Consider the following 18,036-nt stretch of genomic DNA (forward strand, 5'->3'; position numbering starts at 1 on the left):
AGGAGAGTGGGGACGGGCTGGTAGGTGTTCGTGAGCTAGAGCAAGGTCTGGGACCTGAATCTAGGTGTTATGGGAAGCATCTGAGTTATGTTTTACCAGCATCATTCTGTCTGCTGTGGCGGGGATGGATTGTAAGGACAGGGCAAGAGTGGAAGCAAGAAGGAGGTAGGGAGGAGCCTCTTGCAATCATCCACATGGGAGGTTAGCAGTTACTTTGATTAAGGTGGTAGGAGTGGGTCCAGAAAGAAGTGAATGGGTTCATGATATGTTCTGTAGAGATTGTATGCAGGATGTCAAGTGCAGTCTCCTTCAGAGAAGTGTTAAGCTCAATGGGAAGGCGTGTGGGAGACCCTGATGGAGGTGAAAACATAGGCACAGACTTGCAGCTGATCCAGACTAAGGAGTCTGTGTGCTCCCCACTTTGGTTTCTAACCTTGAGCTTCTGGCTAAGGAATGGAGGGCAGTGGCTTCCTGCCTCTGACTTCCTGGCTGAGAGCTGCTGGAATGCCCCAAAATAAGCCCTGAAGAACATGCCATTTCCTTTGCTCTCCCTGGGTATTTGTGTAAAGCATTCTTTCCCATCAGGAATACAGAACATTCAGAGTGATGTTGACTTTATGGGCCATATTTAACATAGTGTTTTTCCTTGATGTGTCGTCTGTTCTTGCAGAGATTCCAGCCTCCAGGAAACTCTGGTGAGAAGCCTTCAACCAACCACCCTGTAAGATGGGTCTGGAAGGTGTAATGGGAGCTCAGAAGAGCTGGGGCTTCAAAGCCCCACCTTGTTGAGGACCCTGGTCCAAGGGTACTTCCCAGCCCTCCTCTTTCATTTACATGTGAATTCACAGTTGCTGGCCCTCACCTGCTCTCTGTAATTACTTTCAATGGACTCAACTTTCCTGTAATTCTCCATGTTTCAGTGGAGAAACTGGTCTCTGAGAAGTTAGGTGATTTAGTCAGTTTAAGGTTGTGGAGATTGAAGATTCCTGACAGCGCCTTATGTTTTAGCTACCAGGCCAAAGGGACCTCGCCTGTGATCTCATGGTGGTCTTGTCCTACACTCAGCCTAAGCCTGGAGGTGCTCAGAGATTGTAAACTAAGTCATCTGAAATTCACTCTTGAGGCTTCTTGACTCACTCCTCTTCTGTTTGCAGTCTATATTTACCAGGTTTTTTTTCTTTTAAGACTCTTTAATATCATCTCAAAAACAATGTCTTGTTTTTTACTCATTTGAATTTCTTTTAAAATTTCTTTCATAGTACCCATTCATTTAGTCAACAAACATTTATTGAGTTCTTACTGTATGCCAGGCATTGTGCTAGGTGCTGGGGATTGATTCAAAGATAATTTGGAGGCGTTTGGAAGGGGAGTGGATAATTACAGCACAGTGAGATAAGTGCTATAATAGAGGGATATATAAAGAGCTAGAAATAGCACTATGAATAACATCTCTGAACAAATTGCCTTCTTTTTTCCTTTTGGATTATTCCCTTATGTATATTGCCCAAAGTGGGATTACTGGGTCATTTAAAAGATGAAAACAATTTGGCACAAAAAGATGTAATGGCTTGCCTGGGGAATACAGCTCAATTTTCAACGGGGGGAAAAATTGTTGACAACTCCAGATTTAGATACTTCACCAGGAGGCCTGGGCGGTTTTTGTACTACGCCTGTCAATATCAGCAAGATGGCTTTCAGGGGGAGCACCTATTCTAAACATGTCAGCCTGTGTGTAGAAACACATGTCCTTATATTTAACCTCACAAGCTAATTGTTAATTCTCACCAGAACCGAGCTATATAAGTATGATTGTTTCCATTTCACAAATTGAAACCGTGCCTTTGTTAATGGGAAGTGACTTGCCCAGGATTCCATAGTCAGTTTGAGGAGAATCCAAGTATCAAGTGTAGGTTTTCTGATTCTACGACTCCCATCCTGTTCTCTATGGTCTGCTCACCACCTGTGGGTACTTGGGCTCCAGCTAACGCCCGGAATTCATTTAATGAGCTGTAGGAACTCTTCACAAGGAAGTCGGGGTCTACAAAATAGGTATAGAAGTCCTAGCCCCCAAAGTCATTGCCAGGGAACAGTGTCCTTCTGGTCTTTGGCCTGAAATGACCTGACGGCCCACTATTCCAGGTCCTGACTTTGGCCCAGGTCCTGAAAGGTTACTACATGGCCTTTAGTACTGGAGCCCAGAATCCCAAGTAAGGCTGAAACCATGCCATAGTTCTGCTTTGAAACATTTACTATTTTCCTAGAATATTTATATCTGTGTGTCCCTGACTGTAAGTTTATTTATTTTGTCATTTAAAATATTTTCCTAGTATTTATGGCATTCAGTAAAAACTTCTGCACCTGGGACTGAGGGCTCATCATCACCAGATGACAATACGTGCCCACCGTGAACTTCCTTAATGCTCCCTCTTACTCATTCTTAAGTCGGCCACATTTCCTGCCATTCCCCACAAATGCCCTGCGTTTTCTCACCTTCATGCTTTAGCTCATGCTACATGCTGTTCCTTTAGCCAGAGAGGACCTCTCCCATCTGCATCCGCAGGCCTCCTCTTCCTCCGATAAACTTCTGCACATGTGACACTTTCTGAATGAAATAATCCCTGATCACCTCCCCATTACCCACACTCCCCACCAGCCATACTCCCGCACACTAAAGTGATTTCTCTGTTCTCTCTTCTGCTAACTCACACCACACTGGGCTGTGAGTCACTAGATAAAACTCTGGTGCTTATGAGCATGAGATCTTGGCTGTGATACCTCCTAGCTGTGTGATCAGTCAGGTCAGTTAGCCTGATTGAGCCTGAGTTTCCTCATCTGTCAAATGGGTATAAATAATCATGCCAAGTCATAGAGTTGTTATGAGGATTTGTATTGTTATCTGTGCTTTTAAGGCACTTGCTGTCTTCTACTGTGCTGATGTCTTTTCTCTCCTTCTAGGCTGGGAGCTCCTTAAGGGCAGAAAGGGAATCACAGCTTGCTTGGGTCTTTGACCTGCTACAAAGTCTCCTTTAAGGGAAGGGATTCCGTACAACTTAACTGGTGACACAAGTGCAGGCTCATTACCAGTTGAAGGCTCCAGTCACACAGTGCCAGGCCTGGTGGGAGTTCTGATATATAGAACTCTGGGCACACACAGTGTGTGTTGGATAGGCCTCTGCTTCCTGCTACTTCAGTGACAGGAAAGCAGCTAGAGCCTGTGTTCAGCCTGTGTTCTTCTAATTTACCAGATTGGTAGTGCTGGCATTTTCCTAAAGGTAGAGTGGAAATCCTGCTTGGAACATGACACTTAGTTTCTTTCCTGGGTCTTCCATGGCTGAGAGTTCCAGACTACAGGAAAGGGTGCATGAAGGTGTGGCTTTGGGACAACTCTGAGAGCTACCTACTCTTCTGACTTCTCTGTGGGTAGGGCCCTTCAGAGGAGGCTCTCCTTTAGACACTGCCACCCTTGCTGTGTTTGGAAGCTGACCTCGGAGGGGGATTTTGTTCTTGAAAGGATAGCTCTACCATTTCACTTTTGCCTGAGTCATTTCCCAAAGTGCAGTACCCATGAGTGTCAAGATCCAAATGTTTTAGCCAGGCACGCAAGGTCCTCCAGGTTCTGGCCGCAACACTCCTTTCTAGCCTCAGGTACCGCCACAGCCCTCCATGTCCTCTGCCACTGACTGGCCTCACCAGATTAGTCACTGTCCCCGAGAACACCCTGAACTCATCCTCAAGACCTTAGGACATCCTGTTCCCTGGGCCTATTTCCTACTCCTCATACGTGGAAATCCTCTTGGCTGTTCAAGCTCAGTTTAGAAGTCATCTGCAGAGCTTTTCCAGGCCTTCAAAATGGCATTGCCTGTACTTGTGCTTTGCACTCTATTCATTCTGTTTTGTGTATTCAAGCACGTCCCCAGTGAGGCTGTGAGCTCTTGGAGAGCTCAAGGCATGTCTGCCTCAGTACCTACACCTGCTGGGTCATACACTGTGCCTTACTAAGGACAGGAGGTGCTAGCAAATGCATTTTTTGTGTACCTCTGAATGCAGGGCACATGACATCCTGTCACCTAACAGTTGCACCAGAAGAATGTTCAGAAGCTCATACGAGGGTTATGTGCAACTTGTTTGATCATGAGCCCAGCCATTTGAATGGTTTTTGAATTGGCCTGATATCAGCTCATTGCTAACCTTTCTCAGGTGGGCTTCCCACATACCCAGCAGATGTCTGCTCAGTGCTAGGGCTCTGAGCTTTGTATTTCACTTAGGGACATAACAGCAAGGCGGAATTCAAGAAGGGTCTATCTGCTTCTAATGTCAACATTTTTTTACTTTGAAAGTTCAACCTTTATTTTTTTATTCCAAATCTCCCTGAAATGTGGAAAATAGCAGAAGAGTTTTGTTTTTTTTTAAAGTACATTTCTGCCTCTAGCTGAATAGCTGTCCATAGTGTAGTTGTAAGTGCAAATTAATAAAACACATGTCATGGAGCCTGATTTTGAAGACCAGGGTTCCAGTCCTGGATTTATTACTTCCTAGCCTGAAACTTTGCCTAACCTCCCTGAACCTTAGTTCCCTCAATAGACAGTTTGGAAATCTTTCTTATAGGGTTGATGAAAAGTTTAAATGAGGTTTTGGACATTAAATCGGGCTTTTTACTGCTATGTGGCTCATAAACTGTGTTTGAAGGCCATTTATTTTTTATTTTAAAAGGATTTCATTAAAAATATAGCTAACATACAATATTATATGAGTTTTAGGTGTACACCATAGTTATTCAATATTTATAGACCTAAAGAAATGATCACCATGATAAGTCCAAAAACCATCTGACACTGTACCACGCTATCACAATATTGTCTGAATTCTCCATGCTGTATATTACATCCCCATGACTTGTTTGTTTTATATCTGGAAATTTGGACCACTTATTGCCCTTTACCTTCCCCTCTGCCTTTTTCATTTTTTAATTACAGTTGACATGCGATATTATTTTATATTAATTTCTGGGGTGCAGCATAGTGGTTAGACATTTATATAATTTAAGAAGTGATCCCCCCAGACTAGCCTAGTACACACCTGGCACTATACATAACTATTACCATATTATTGTCTCCTATTCCCTATGCTTTACTTTACATCCCATGACTGTTTTGTAGCTATGAATTTGTACTTCTTAATCCCTTCATCTTTTTCACCCTTCCATCTATCATCCCAAGAAATCTAGTATCCATCTGACATCATATATAGTTATTACAATATTATTGACTATATTCCTTATGCTATGCCCTACATCCCCATGACTACTTTGGAACAACCAGTTTGGACTTATTAATCCCTTCCCCTTTTTACATCCACACCTCTAAGCTCCCTCTCACCTGGCAACCATCAAAATGTCCTCTGTATCTATGAGTTTGTTTCTGATTTGTTTGTTTGTTTTGTTCTTCAGATTCCACATATAAGCAAAATCCCATTGCATCTGTCTTTCTCTTTCTGACATACTCCACTCAGCATAATACCCTCCAGGTCCATCCATGCCATTGCAGATGGCAAGAGCCCATTCCCTTCCACGGCCGAGCAATATTCCATTGTATATATGTACCACCTCCTCTTTAGCCATTTATCCATCCACAGACACCCAAGCTGCCTCCATATCTTGGCCATTGTAAACAATGCTGCGATGAACATATGGATGCACATGTCCCCTTAAGTAGAGTTTTGGATTTCTTCAGATAAATACTCAGAAATGGGATTACTGGACCCTTCTTTGTTTCTTGTTACAGCCTTTGTTTTAAAGTCTATTTTGTCTATTTCAAAGTCTATTTTAAAGTCTATTTGGTATAAGTATGGCTATCCCAGCTTGTTTTGTTGTTGTTTGCTTCTATTTTCATGGAATATCTTTTTCCATCTATTTACTTTCCATCTTTGCATGTGTCTTTCAATCTGAAGTGATTTTCTTCTAGGCAGCACATGTAAGAGTTTTGTTTTCTTATCCATACAGCCCTCTTATGTCTTTTGATTGGAGCATTTAATACATTTACATTGAAAGTAAGTGTTGATAGATATGTAGATATTGCTATTTCATTATTCTATTTTTGAATTTTTTTTTTCCATCTTAAAGAAGTCCCTCTAACATTCCTTGTAATACTGGTTTGGTGGTGATGAAATCATTTAACTTTTTCTTGTCTGGGAAGCTCTTTATCTGTCCTTCAATTTTAAATGATAGCCTTGCTGGATAGAATAATCTTGGTTGTAGATCATTGCTTTTCATCATGTGGAATATTTCCTGCCAATCCCTTCTGGCCTGCAAAGTCTCTGTTGAGAAATCAGCTGACAATCTTATGGGAACTGCCTTAGAAGTTACTAGTTGCCTTTCTCTTGCTGCTTTCAGGATCCTCTCTTTGTCTTTAACCTTTGCCATTTTAATTATAATGTGTCTTCATGTGGGCCTGTTTGGGTTCATCTTGTATGGGACTCTCTACACTTCCTGGGCTTTTATGCCTATTTCCTTTGCCATGTTAGAAAAGTTTTCTGTCATTATTTCTTCAAATAGGTTCTCAACCCCTTGCTCTCTTCTCCTTCTGGTGCCCCTATGATGCTATGTTGTTACGCTTGATGTTGTCCCAGAGGTCTCTCAAACTCTCCTCATTTTTTAAAATTCTTTTTTCTTTTTGCTGTTCTGATTGGGTGTTTTATAGGTTGTCTTCCAAATTGCTGATTCGATCCTCTGCTTCATCTAGTCTTCTGGTGATTCCTTCTGTTGCATTCTTCATTTCAGTTATTGTATTCTTCACTTCTGACTGGTTCTTTTTTATGGTTTCTATGTCCTTTTTTATGCTTGCTATTTCTTTGTTAAAGTTCCTTGAGCATCCTTATGACTATTGTCTTGAACTCTGTCTCTGGTAGGTTGTTTGCCTCCATTTTGTTTAGTTCTTTTTCTAGAGTTTTGTCCTGTTCTTTTATTTGAGATCTATTTCTTTGTTTCCTCATTTTGGCTATCTCCCTGTTTTTGTTCCTTTGTATGGAGGTAGATCTGCTACGTTTCCCAGTCTTGGCCCAGATGGCCTTATGTAGTAAATGCCCTGTGGGGCCCAATGACACAGTCTCCCTTGTCGCCTGCTCCAGGTGCTCCAGGAGTGTCCCTTGTGTGGGTTGTGAGTGCCCTCCTATTATAGGTGAGCCTTGATTGCTATTGTCATGTCACTGGGTGGGATTGACCCTCAGGCTGATTGCCTGTGAGGTTTGGCCATGTCCACAGCTTACAGGTTCCTGTGTAGGGGGCTTACCTCAGTGAGTGGGGTTCACCCTCGTGGGCTCTGGTGCCTGATGAGACTGCCCTTTATGTATGCCGCTTGTGGGGCTAATTGGGCAGTGCTCTGCTGTGAAGCCAGCCTCCATGTATGTTGGTTCTGGGCCTCTTGGAAGGGGCTCTGGTGCAGGCCCAGGTCAGTTACTGCCCGTGACCACCTGGCGACTACTTGGTTGGAGGTACAAAGTGATCTGCAGGTTTTTGCTGCCTGTGCTAAATCTGGTTGCATGTGGGAGAAGCCATGCTGCGAACTGAGGATGGCTGCCACCACTACTGGGCATGGGGTACCTCTGTAAAAAGCCAGGATAAGCCGAGGCCTGCTGCCACCTGCCGGCTTCCTTAAAGTTCAGCCACTGCTAATGCCTCATGTGGTATGCGAGTTGGGTAAGGCAGGATCTTAGGGAGTCACTAGAGTGGGAAGAGTTGTGTTTTCCAGGTTCATGTAGATTCATGTTTGGTGCCACTGCTGAGCCTGGAGCTACTCAGCAAAAGTCTCAGAGCACACTGAGGCCCGTCATTGCCCACCTGTGGCCTGTTGACTTCAATAGTTCAACAAGAAAGAGTGCAGTGAGCATGGGGCTTGTTGCTTGCAGAGAAAGTGCCTCCTTCGTAGAAGGTGGAGTGGGATCTCAGTGAGTCAGCAAGGCAGAGCCCCAGATCTCACCAGACCAATAAGATTCAGATTTGGCTGTAAGTGTAGGGTGCAGGCTCAGCACATTAAAGATGGTGGTCTCCTGCCTGGCTGCACAGGAGGAGGCCCCACCTAGGGAAAATGGCAACTGTTTTCCAGCCCTGGCCTCGAAGCCACACACCTCAGTCTGCTCCCCATATGCCTCGATGTCCCCCACATCACCATCCCTCTGCTGGAGTCCAAGGTGAGTGCCTGCGAGTGAGTGAGTCTGTGTGCAGGCCATTTGAGAAGACATCTGGGTTTTCGGCAGTCTTCCGTCCCACCTGAATTGTTGGAATCCTCACTTTATCACATTGAGATATTGTGGGGGCTTCTCTTCCTGGCAGCAGTACTCCAGGCTTGGGACCATGGAGTGGGGCTGGGGTCCATTGCTTCTCTGGTCGGAACCTCCACAGCTGAGATATTCCTTTCTATTTCAACTGCCACACAGCAGTTTGGGACCAGCCTGGTTCCCATCTCTGCTCTTTCTACCACTCTTGATGTGGCTTCTTTATATCCTCTAGTTATAAATCTTCTGTTCAACTAGACTTCGGATGGTTCTCCAGGTTGATTGTTCTATAATTTAATAGTAATTTTAATGTTTTCATGGAAGGAAGCAGGCACAGTGTTTGTCTACTCTGAAAGAAGGAAAATGTTTGGACATTTCAGTTTTCATTCACATGTTTTGTTTTGTTTTATTTTATTTTCTTGAATGACAAAATAAATGAATTTATAGTCAGGGCATATATAGCATCTAACAGACTTAGGAAACGTACATGGCTTATAAGACTCAGTCAGTTATAGTGCACACAAATTAGAACCACAGAATCAAAGGCTTTGAGAAATGGCCGAAACCCTGGCAGTTTAGGGAGTGAACATTAATTCGTGAATACTGGGTACCAGTTCTGTGCTGTGCATGCTGGCTAAGGAATCCCATGACATGATTACATACGTGTAATGGGTTGGTGGTATTAGCCTTGTTTTGCAGACTGGGAAGCTTGAGCTCAGAGAGGGTAAATAACTTACTCAAGTCCAATATCACAGCCTTGAACTTCATCCTATATTCACTATGGCCTCCAGAAATCCTTTCCATTTACAGATGTGACAACACCTGCCTTTACTTTGTTGATCCTTTATCCTCTCATTCCAGGGGCAGCCACTAATTCTGGGCCAGATAAAGCAGTGGGGATTGACATTCTTGATGTGATATAACTTGATGAATGAATCTAGATGAGTGCCTTGATTTTTCCTGCCCGAATCTGCTCATTTTAAGTTCCTTTGACTTTATTCATTCATCAGCCTTTACTTCTTTTTCTCCCTTTTGAGGAGATATTTGCCTTTGCTCATCTCCACTTTTGAGGTTAGGAATGTATTTGAAGAGGACTTCATATTTTCTTTTTAAAAAAATTAAGGGTGGAAAATTCATTGAGTAGTTCCCATCATCTCTCCAATGATGTGCTGGTGGGAAGATGAGGCACAGGGCTGGGAGTGAGGAGACATGGTCTCATGTTGAATCTGTCACGGACCAGTGAGAGGACTTTGAGTCAACCCCTTCTTTCCCTCTCGGAACCTCAGTGTGTTTATCTGTAAAGAGTGATGGCACTATGAGGTGACTCCTAAGATTTTAAAATTCTGCATGCTTGATGGTGTCAAAGCCATCACCTTCTGCTGAGCCGTGTGGTCCTACAGCTGTTTCTCTGATACTTTTCAATCTTTAGATTTAATCTATTCAACAATATATAATTTTTTAAAGGGAAGCTTTTATAGACACTTCTGAAATATCAGAGTGGTGGGGGGGATAAATGGATGTTAAAAAATAGAAAACAACCAATTAAATAGTATATAGCATGTAATTCTCCTTGGAAACTTACCACAAAATTGAGGAGCACTTTAACAACTGGTAATTTAAATTGCATTTGAACTCTGCTAATGGTTTGTTTGCATGGGAACTTCAATCATTTCACAGCGGTTCTTTAGCAAAGCTGCTTGTTCTCTTTATGGGAAAGAAGGAAAAAAGAAATTATTGAAAGAGAAGTTGACTGTGGAAAAGGGAGGCCACTCTCATTTGTGCATGGAGGGAAGCTGGCAAGTATGTGAGAAATTGCCCAAGGGCCAAGGTGGAGAGCTTTGTCTTTCTGCCAAGTTTAGAAATCTGGGAAGTCAGACATCCCTTGCTGTCAGACATCCCTTGCTGTTGTAGAAGCTGCTCTGATTTGTATCTCCCCTTGCAAGGAGATGCTTAGGTTTCCTGGGCCTTGAGGGTGGGGGTTGTCTTTTGTTCTGTATGATGGCACTTCCCACAGGTCTAATGCCAGCCTCCTAATACTCCATTCCTCAGCAAGTTTGAAATTAGGCCCTTTCTGTCATTTCGGTGGAATGGCTTTGAGAATTCTAATGTCCTTGAAGACCACTAGCTCTCAGGAAACTCATTGCTTTGCTGGACTTATTCTGATTATGCTCCATTTTTCTAACTTAATTTCTTTCTGCTGTAGGCCTGCATTGTGAGAGCTTTGAAGCACGAGTTCAGAGGTCTGGGTGTGAAAGTCCTGGTTTTGCTCCAAAACCAGTGTTGTGACCAAGGGCAATTCCCTCTGCCCAACGAATCTTTCTGTCCTCCTCTGTCAAAATGGTGGTAACTGGGTCTAGTGGAACTAGCCCTGGACTGGAGCCCTGGACTGCCTGCTACTTGTGGTGGGCTCCTGGAGTGGCCACCTCCCTACTCTGGCCCCTGCTTCTCTTCCAGTCAGTTGGAAGTGTTGAGGTAGGGTCATTTGTAAGGTCCCTCCCAACTTTGATCTTGTATGGGTATTTGAAGACTGAATAAGAAAATGATACAAGAAACAGCTATATGATTGATTCAATAATGTTAGAAATGACAACAAAGAAAATGAGAGTAGTAGTTTTTTTGATATGTAGATTTCTCCTGCATATAAAAGACACATTTTATAACAGCTCACTGCTTTGGCATCTGTGTACGTTGGAATATATATTTCATCATCCTTAGCAAGATAGTAGTAGCTCTTAATGAAGTGAATCCTGTAATGAGGACTTACTGGGAAGTGTCAAGTTTGTCCAGCTCTGCAGCCGCTCACTGGCTGTAACTTTTCAGGCAAGGGAAACTGAGGTTTAGAGGGGTCCTTTAGTTAGAAATTTGTCTCCAAGGTCATACTTGTCTCTCTTTTTTTGCTGTCATTCAGATTTTGCTGTTAACTTTTTTCTTACCTAAAATGCGAGTGTCTAACTAATTGATCTAGCTCTTTCACCTCTGATATTACCATGAAGCTGTTTTCCCAGGTGAGTTGAGGGTGAACACTGAGGTACGGTCATCCTGTTTACCCATCATTTCAAGACAGTTTAGTGAAATAGAAGTGCCAGAAGCTGACTGGGGGCCATACTGGGAATGATGCCAGGCTTGAAAACCACAAATCTAGTGGCTTTCCTCTATATCTCAGTGAGTTCATAAACCTGGGAATTTTGAAAACTGGTAAGATCCTAGAGATTCATAAGCAATCCCTTTCACCCATTTTCCACAGGTGGGATCATTGAGGCTCAGAAACAGAATTGAAGACAGAATCCAGTCACCTGGTTCTCAGTCTAGGACTCTCTTTCATTGTTCTGGGCTCTCATCGGAGGGAAGATATTTTTCCTCAGTTGGTGAGTTCTACACAGAAAAGACTTTTTTCGCTTGTATAGTCAATGTTCACATTTTAATGAGTTTTAAAAAATCAGTGATTTCCATTGAAACATGGGAACTAATAACTAGAATGGACTAAGAACTAGAGAAGAACTTAAATGTTCTTTCTTTTTTCCTTGAGTTGATTTCATTGGCAGTGGATGAAATGTAATAATGCTAATAAAATGTGTGGCAAAGAAAAGGTAGGACTCAGCTCTTGGAAGGTGGCATGAAGAGAAATTGGAAGAAAATATGGAGTAATGATGACTTCCGATTGCCAGTAATTGTATTGCTTTCTTCTTTCTCCTTTGGCATAGAGGAAAGTGTTTTTGAAATTGAAAGACTGAAATGAAAATGTCAATGAACAATGTTATGGGCATTTGCGGGGATAGAAAGTAATATTATTGAGTGGCTTTTGTTTACCTCTGGGTAGGGTGCTTTTTCGGTGATCTCCTTTTATTTTCACAACAACCGTTTGAGGTAGAAGAGGTTAACTTTGCTTAGGCAAAGGGTGTGAACCTGTGTCTTAAAAGGCCTGCTAGAACTCCACTGGGATCTGAGTTTGACCCTTGTTATACACTCAGAAAGGGAAATGGTGACCAAGTAAAGTAAGCTTTCCCTTGTGTTTGGGAATTCCTTTGTGTTTAGAGGGTAGAATAGAAAGAACAACGTGTTCTAGACAAGAGGGGTGGTAAAAAGCATTAATGGTGTGGATCCCTTACGCAATGGGGAGACTTGAGGAAAACAGCTGGAGAATCCTGGGAAAGGCTTCTATTTAGAATTCTAGTTCTGTGGTCTCCATCCCCAGGGCCAGTCCATACGTGCCCCATGCACTGGCTTTATACTGAATAAATAATATGCCTTGCCATGTTTGTGATGTAGGTGCTGTTGTGATTGCTCAAACCTAACTTCAATTAAAAGTGTGACTGAGTTTATAGCTACATTTTGTCGCCTCTTCTTTTCTTAATCAATGTATCTTAAAAGAACAACTGACTTTCTGTGCTCCTATGGATCTACATAAGATAAAAGGCTGGGATTAAGTTGTGATGAATATGAAGCCTTGCACTTGCATTAAAAAAACAAACAAATATCTAGTGTGTAATGACGGAAGGGATAGAGTTCCTTAGCAGGAGTGAGCTGAAAGAGATACAGAAGTTTTTGTTGTCTGTAAGCTAATTGTGAGCCCACAGTGGCTTTTGTCTTCTAAAACACTGGTGCAGCCTTAGGCTGAATTAAATAGAGTATATTATCTAGAACAAAGTGGGTGGGAGGTCCTGCTGGAAACCAGAGAGTCCCGAAGTAAGGCGGGCTTCAGGCCCATTTGAGTAGGGCTTGGCTGTACCTCTGCTGTGCTCCTTGCTCTGTCCTCTTCTGTGTGTTTCACCTCGTGCTCATGAGATGGCTGCTTGCTGGAACCTGGGCCATTGGGAGAAAGACAGCCCCGTTTACCATGTCCCCATAGACTCAGGTAACTAGGTACTCCTGCATCAGTCACTGAGGCCGTGAGGACACTGTGCTTACTGGCATGTGTGAACCAGGGCTCTCTGGATTATGAAACAATCCCACCGAAATCTCATGGCAGCCTCACAGTGGAGAGGTGTTGGTCCCTCCAAAGAATATCTAGGCGCCATTAGGAAGCTGGGAGAGGACTAAAGCTGTGTGATTGACCAGGAACCTTTTAACACTCCTGCCAGAGCTCCCCTAGAGTGTCAGGTTTTAGTCCTCGCCTCATCCTCTGAAAGGACTTTAACCAACTGAATTCTCCATATGAGGATGCTAAGAAGGCCGAAATGATATCCCACCAGGGACTGTTACAGGAATGAGACTCCAGAGGAGACAGGATCCATGGCTCACGTGATTATGGCCTTTAAGACTAGAAAACCCAGTCAGAAGAGGGACAGCGTCTCTTGTTCGTGAGTGTTTCCCCAGAGTGTAGTTGGATCTCTGGCACGTGATAAGTGCACAATGCATTTTCATGTATAAAAAGAAAAATCCAAAGTGAGTGTACCCTGAGGGTGTCCCATTAGGCACTGGCCAATTCTCTGTTGGAGCTTTTTAGGAATTCTAGCACAGAATGGAGCTGGACTGCATGGTTTTATGAGAGTGAAACAAATGACTGGACAGAAAGAGGCTTTTGGGACCAATATGGCTTAAGAAGTTTGTGACTTCATAAAAAGGCAGCGGGTTGGGATATCAGAAGATCTGCCAATTATTAGATGTGCAACCCTGGAAAAATACGATCCCTCTGCCTTCATTTCCCTGATCTGAGAAATAGGAATAAAAATCATTGCCCTGCCTATGTCTCATGTTTGTTTAGAGCAAATGGGCTGATAGGTGCCAACTTATTTTGCAAACTGTAAAGTGTGGTCCATGTATGATAGGTTATTACAGTTGTTTCATTCTTTAAAGACTCATCTTGAATATACAGAAAAATAAGATGAACTAATGTGCAGTCCCCGCCCAGCACTGTGCTTGGTGCATAGTGTATATTCAGTGTATGTCCTTCCTCCTAACTCTGCACCCCATTATCCCCAGGATTGGATGGGCAGTAATTTGTTCTCAGTCTTGGAAAGGAGCTAGATTTGGAATCTTGCTTAATGATGGAGGTTGAAATTGACATGAAATAGTATATTATTACTACTTTCCATATTTGTTTTTGCTCTAGACAGCAGGAGGTGCAGGGAGGGAGGTAGAAGACTGTGTCAGTGCTTGAGAAATCCCCTAGAAGCTATAGTCTAGCCATTTGGCTCTTGCATTGTTTGATTAGATAATCACACCTTCTGCTCCAGGAGTGACTGGCCCAGTGGGAGTCAGGAAGGAAATTATTTCCCTCTGTTGATACTAGTGTGCAATTGTTGATGATAGCCAAGGACTTTCAGTTGTAATATTTCCTCTTTGGTCCTCAGAAGAATCAGGTATTAGTCTCTGCCAGAAGCAAAGCATTGGTTACTTCCTTTTAACTTTCAGAGGTGAAATGTCTTGATTCCCAACAATTGCTTGGTTAGGTGGTTTCTGGGCATGTGTGACTATCTGCTTAGTCAGCTTTTGTAACTTCTATGTTATTACTTCAAAAATTACAAAAGGACTCGCTGGGTCTGAGTAGGGACTCATCCAGCCTCCTGAGGCTCTGTAGCTCTTCTCTAACCCGAGGATGTCTTATAGGAAGTGTTTGCTGTCCATGAAAATAAAAGGAAGAACTCTCTCTCTCTATTGCTTCCTGCCTCCTAATTCTACAGTCTTCTGTTTTCTGACCTGAGCACAGTGGGGATACCTCTTCCTTGGGGAGGGCCCTAGGAGGTTAGAGGAATTCTCCGGTTTCCCCTCATTGGGCTACTGTGCAGTAGAAGAGTTCTGATGCTGAGTGGATGGAGAGCCTCATGAGTCATTTGTAGATTGCTGCCAAGTATGTATCTCTGGTTCACAGAGAGTGTGCTTGTTCTCTGACCTGATCCCAGCATTTGTCTGGAAGTCAGTGAACTGCATGATCTTTAGGACACCATGGTGAATTAGGCACAGTCCCTGATTTTGAGAAGCTTATAATCTCATTGGAGAGAAAAGACATACACATGTGAATGAAATATACCTTAAAAAAGTATTGTTTACAACATACATTCATTAATCTCTAGATATGTTTCAGGCCTCACTTAGGTGCTTTTGAAATCAAGGTAAGGAATTTACAGCTTCAGATCTCATGGGGCTTAGATGATCGGTTGCGAGAGTGGAAAGAATTGGGAACATTGGGAAAGGTTTCCAGGAAGAGGGGATCTGATCTCAGAACTGCTCAGTGAAAAATGGAGCTGTATAACACAAGCCCAGGAAGTTGGCAGGGTGGGCCCGGGGCCATAGCTTGGTTCACTAGGGCCGAACAAGTTCTAAGAGTAGATATAGCTGATAGCACAATACAGCTGGGCAGGTAAGGAGTCTCTCATCTTGCATGTATGGTTCAGTCTCTAGTTCATTCTCATCAGTGTGCTGTAGCTGCAAGTGTCATATTGATTTTAAACTGCACTGACATTTCCATGGTCTTCTGTGTGATCAGAGCATGCTTGGGTGTATGTCACCAAACTAGAAAGCATCTCTGCCTTCTTGGGTACAAGGGTTCCTTTTGAGAGTTTCTGATACCAAATTTCTTAGAGTCTACTCCCCAGGCCTCATGGAAAGTGGTGGAGTTGGTGAGGGTCATGAAAACAATCTCAAACTAGGATGCTATCTCCATTATCTATTGCTACATAACAAATTACCCCAAATTTAGCACCTTCAAACAAGAAACACTTATGGTCTCACAGTTGCTGTGAGTCAGGAATAGGGAGCACCTTAGACGGGTACCTCAAGGTCTCTCCTGAGGTTGCAGTCTGGGTGTCTGCTGGCTCTGTAGTCTCCTTTGAAGGCTCAGTGCAGGATTATCCATACTAAGCTCCCTCACATGATTGTGGGCAGGATTCAGTTACTCACCGGTTGTTGGACTTAGGACCTGAGTTCCTTGCTGACTATTGGCTGGAGGCCACCCTCAGTTCCTTGCCATGTGGGCCTCTCCATAGAGCAGCTCACAATGTGGCAACTGGCTCCCCTCAGAGAAAGTGAGCAAGAGAGAGTCTGACAGATCAAGCCGCAGCCTTTTGTTACCTAATCCTGGAAGTGACACACACTGTTCCCTCTGACTCATTCTCTTTGCTACAAGCAAGTCACTAAATCCAGCCCACACTCAAGGAGAGGGATTGCACAAGGGCATGGATATAAGGGGTGGAGTTCCAGGAGGCCAGCTTAGGGGCTGCCTAGGTGGCATGGCCTGTGCTAAGGAGGGAGTAGGAATTCCAGGCAGCCACTGAATAAACTCAGCACACCTTTTTGGATCGATTTTACTTGAAGACATCTTAGGGGGAAAATCCATTTCAAATCTTAGCATAAACATTGATATATCATAGAGTACAAAATTGGCCTGGTTTTTCAGAGGAAAAACACAAGTTTTCAATTAACGTTATGCTCTCATACCTCTACATTTTTACCCTCTTTAGCAGTTAGAGCTGCTTTGGTGGAAATGTTTGAATGTCTTTGCTTGAGCTCTTTACTGTACAGATGAGACACCAAGACCTGGAGAAGGGGCAGACTCTTCCGGGGTCATGGAGCCTGCCATAGGAGGAACCCTCTGTGGCGCCTTTGACTCTGTCCCAGTGCTTCTTTTCCACCTCTCCACACAGTCTCTGCTTCATACTCAGTCCATACAACTTTCGGCAATGTTTTCTCTGCTGTTTGCAACCTCTATCCTGTCCCAGAAACAGACTGGGGAAAATAGGTCAACATTTGGAGTCTTGAGCTTTCATGTCGTCCCTTTCGTTAAATTTCAGGGTCTACATCTCCTGATGGGTCTTGGCTGTGTCCTGAAAAGTTGCATAAATCAGTATTACTTGGCTCAGACAGTGTGTCTCTGCAGTTATGAATAACATTTGTATTAAGAACAGTGAGCCAATACACAACATTACTATGAGACTGACAGGATCAGACATAAAGCCTCAGCCAATACCTTCTGTCTGGCAGAAAGTTCTTTTCCAGAACATCCGTCTCTTCCCCCCACCAAAACAGTCTTTCTATAAAACCCAGCTTGGCAGTACATTTTGTAGAAGATGACAGGTTCCCTTAGAGTCCACCTTAACATTCCTAAAAAAATCAATGGAAATGGGAGACTTAAAATTATGGTCAAGCTCATTAGTAGGTCTACTGCCAAAATAAGGAAAGCCAGCTTTGATCATTGAGACTGTCACTGGCCAGAATGTTAATACTATTCCTCGTTCCATGGCCCCTTTCAACTCTCAATATTTTTTTATAGTTTAAGTACTTTCAAAGTATTTTTTATCAATTATTTGATTTTTATTGATAGTCCATGGTAGGGAATAGTTTTAAGTGGATGAAGGCAACAAGGTAAAGCAAAATTTGGAGTAGGATGACAATCATGATTTAACTACATAATCTTACTTAAGTCACTCAATCATTTTTTAAACTGGTTTCCATACTTGAAAAAAATGGTGCAAGTAACATCTACCTCACAGTTTCTTTTGTGCTCACAATGCTGCATAACATATATAAAGTACCTACTGAGTGTAGAACTTAGTAGGCAGTTGCTGCCCATTAAATGTTGTTTCCAATCTCCTTTATAGTCTGTACCTGCTAGAAACTACCCTCAGTTCTTTCCTTTGTCAGACCGTTACCTGAAAGCCCTTGTACTGTCCTTTTGGCTTGGACCAAACCTGTAGCATTTGCATATGTCACCCCAGATTTCATGTTTTCCTGAATAACTCAAAGCCTTAACATTTACTTTTGCTCAGTGGCTCCTAAGACATGAATACAGACATCATAATATACTCATGTTTTCTGGTATTTGGAAATATAGTAGTT

At 43.0% G+C, this 18,036-nt stretch overlaps 1 protein-coding gene across 17 annotated transcripts in view; it reads left to right on the forward strand.

The window, feature by feature from the left end:
- LPP (LIM domain containing preferred translocation partner in lipoma) overlaps positions 1-18,036 on the forward strand; it is a 650,163-nt gene that overhangs the window by 55,923 nt on the left and 576,204 nt on the right. For 10 of the 17 annotated variants that reach the window (XM_019752112.2, XM_019752114.2, XM_074329302.1 and 7 more), the window contains one exon: positions 11,510-11,630. The exons of the other annotated variants lie outside the window; for them this stretch is intronic. The gene's annotated coding sequence lies outside the window, so the exon portion shown is untranslated. The remainder of the gene's footprint in view (positions 1-11,509; positions 11,631-18,036) is intronic. 17 annotated transcript variants of the gene reach the window in all.

This window comes from Rhinolophus sinicus, linkage group LG01 (genome assembly GCF_036562045.2).
Source record: "Rhinolophus sinicus isolate RSC01 linkage group LG01, ASM3656204v1, whole genome shotgun sequence".
Classification (NCBI taxonomy): Eukaryota; Metazoa; Chordata; class Mammalia; order Chiroptera; family Rhinolophidae; genus Rhinolophus; species Rhinolophus sinicus.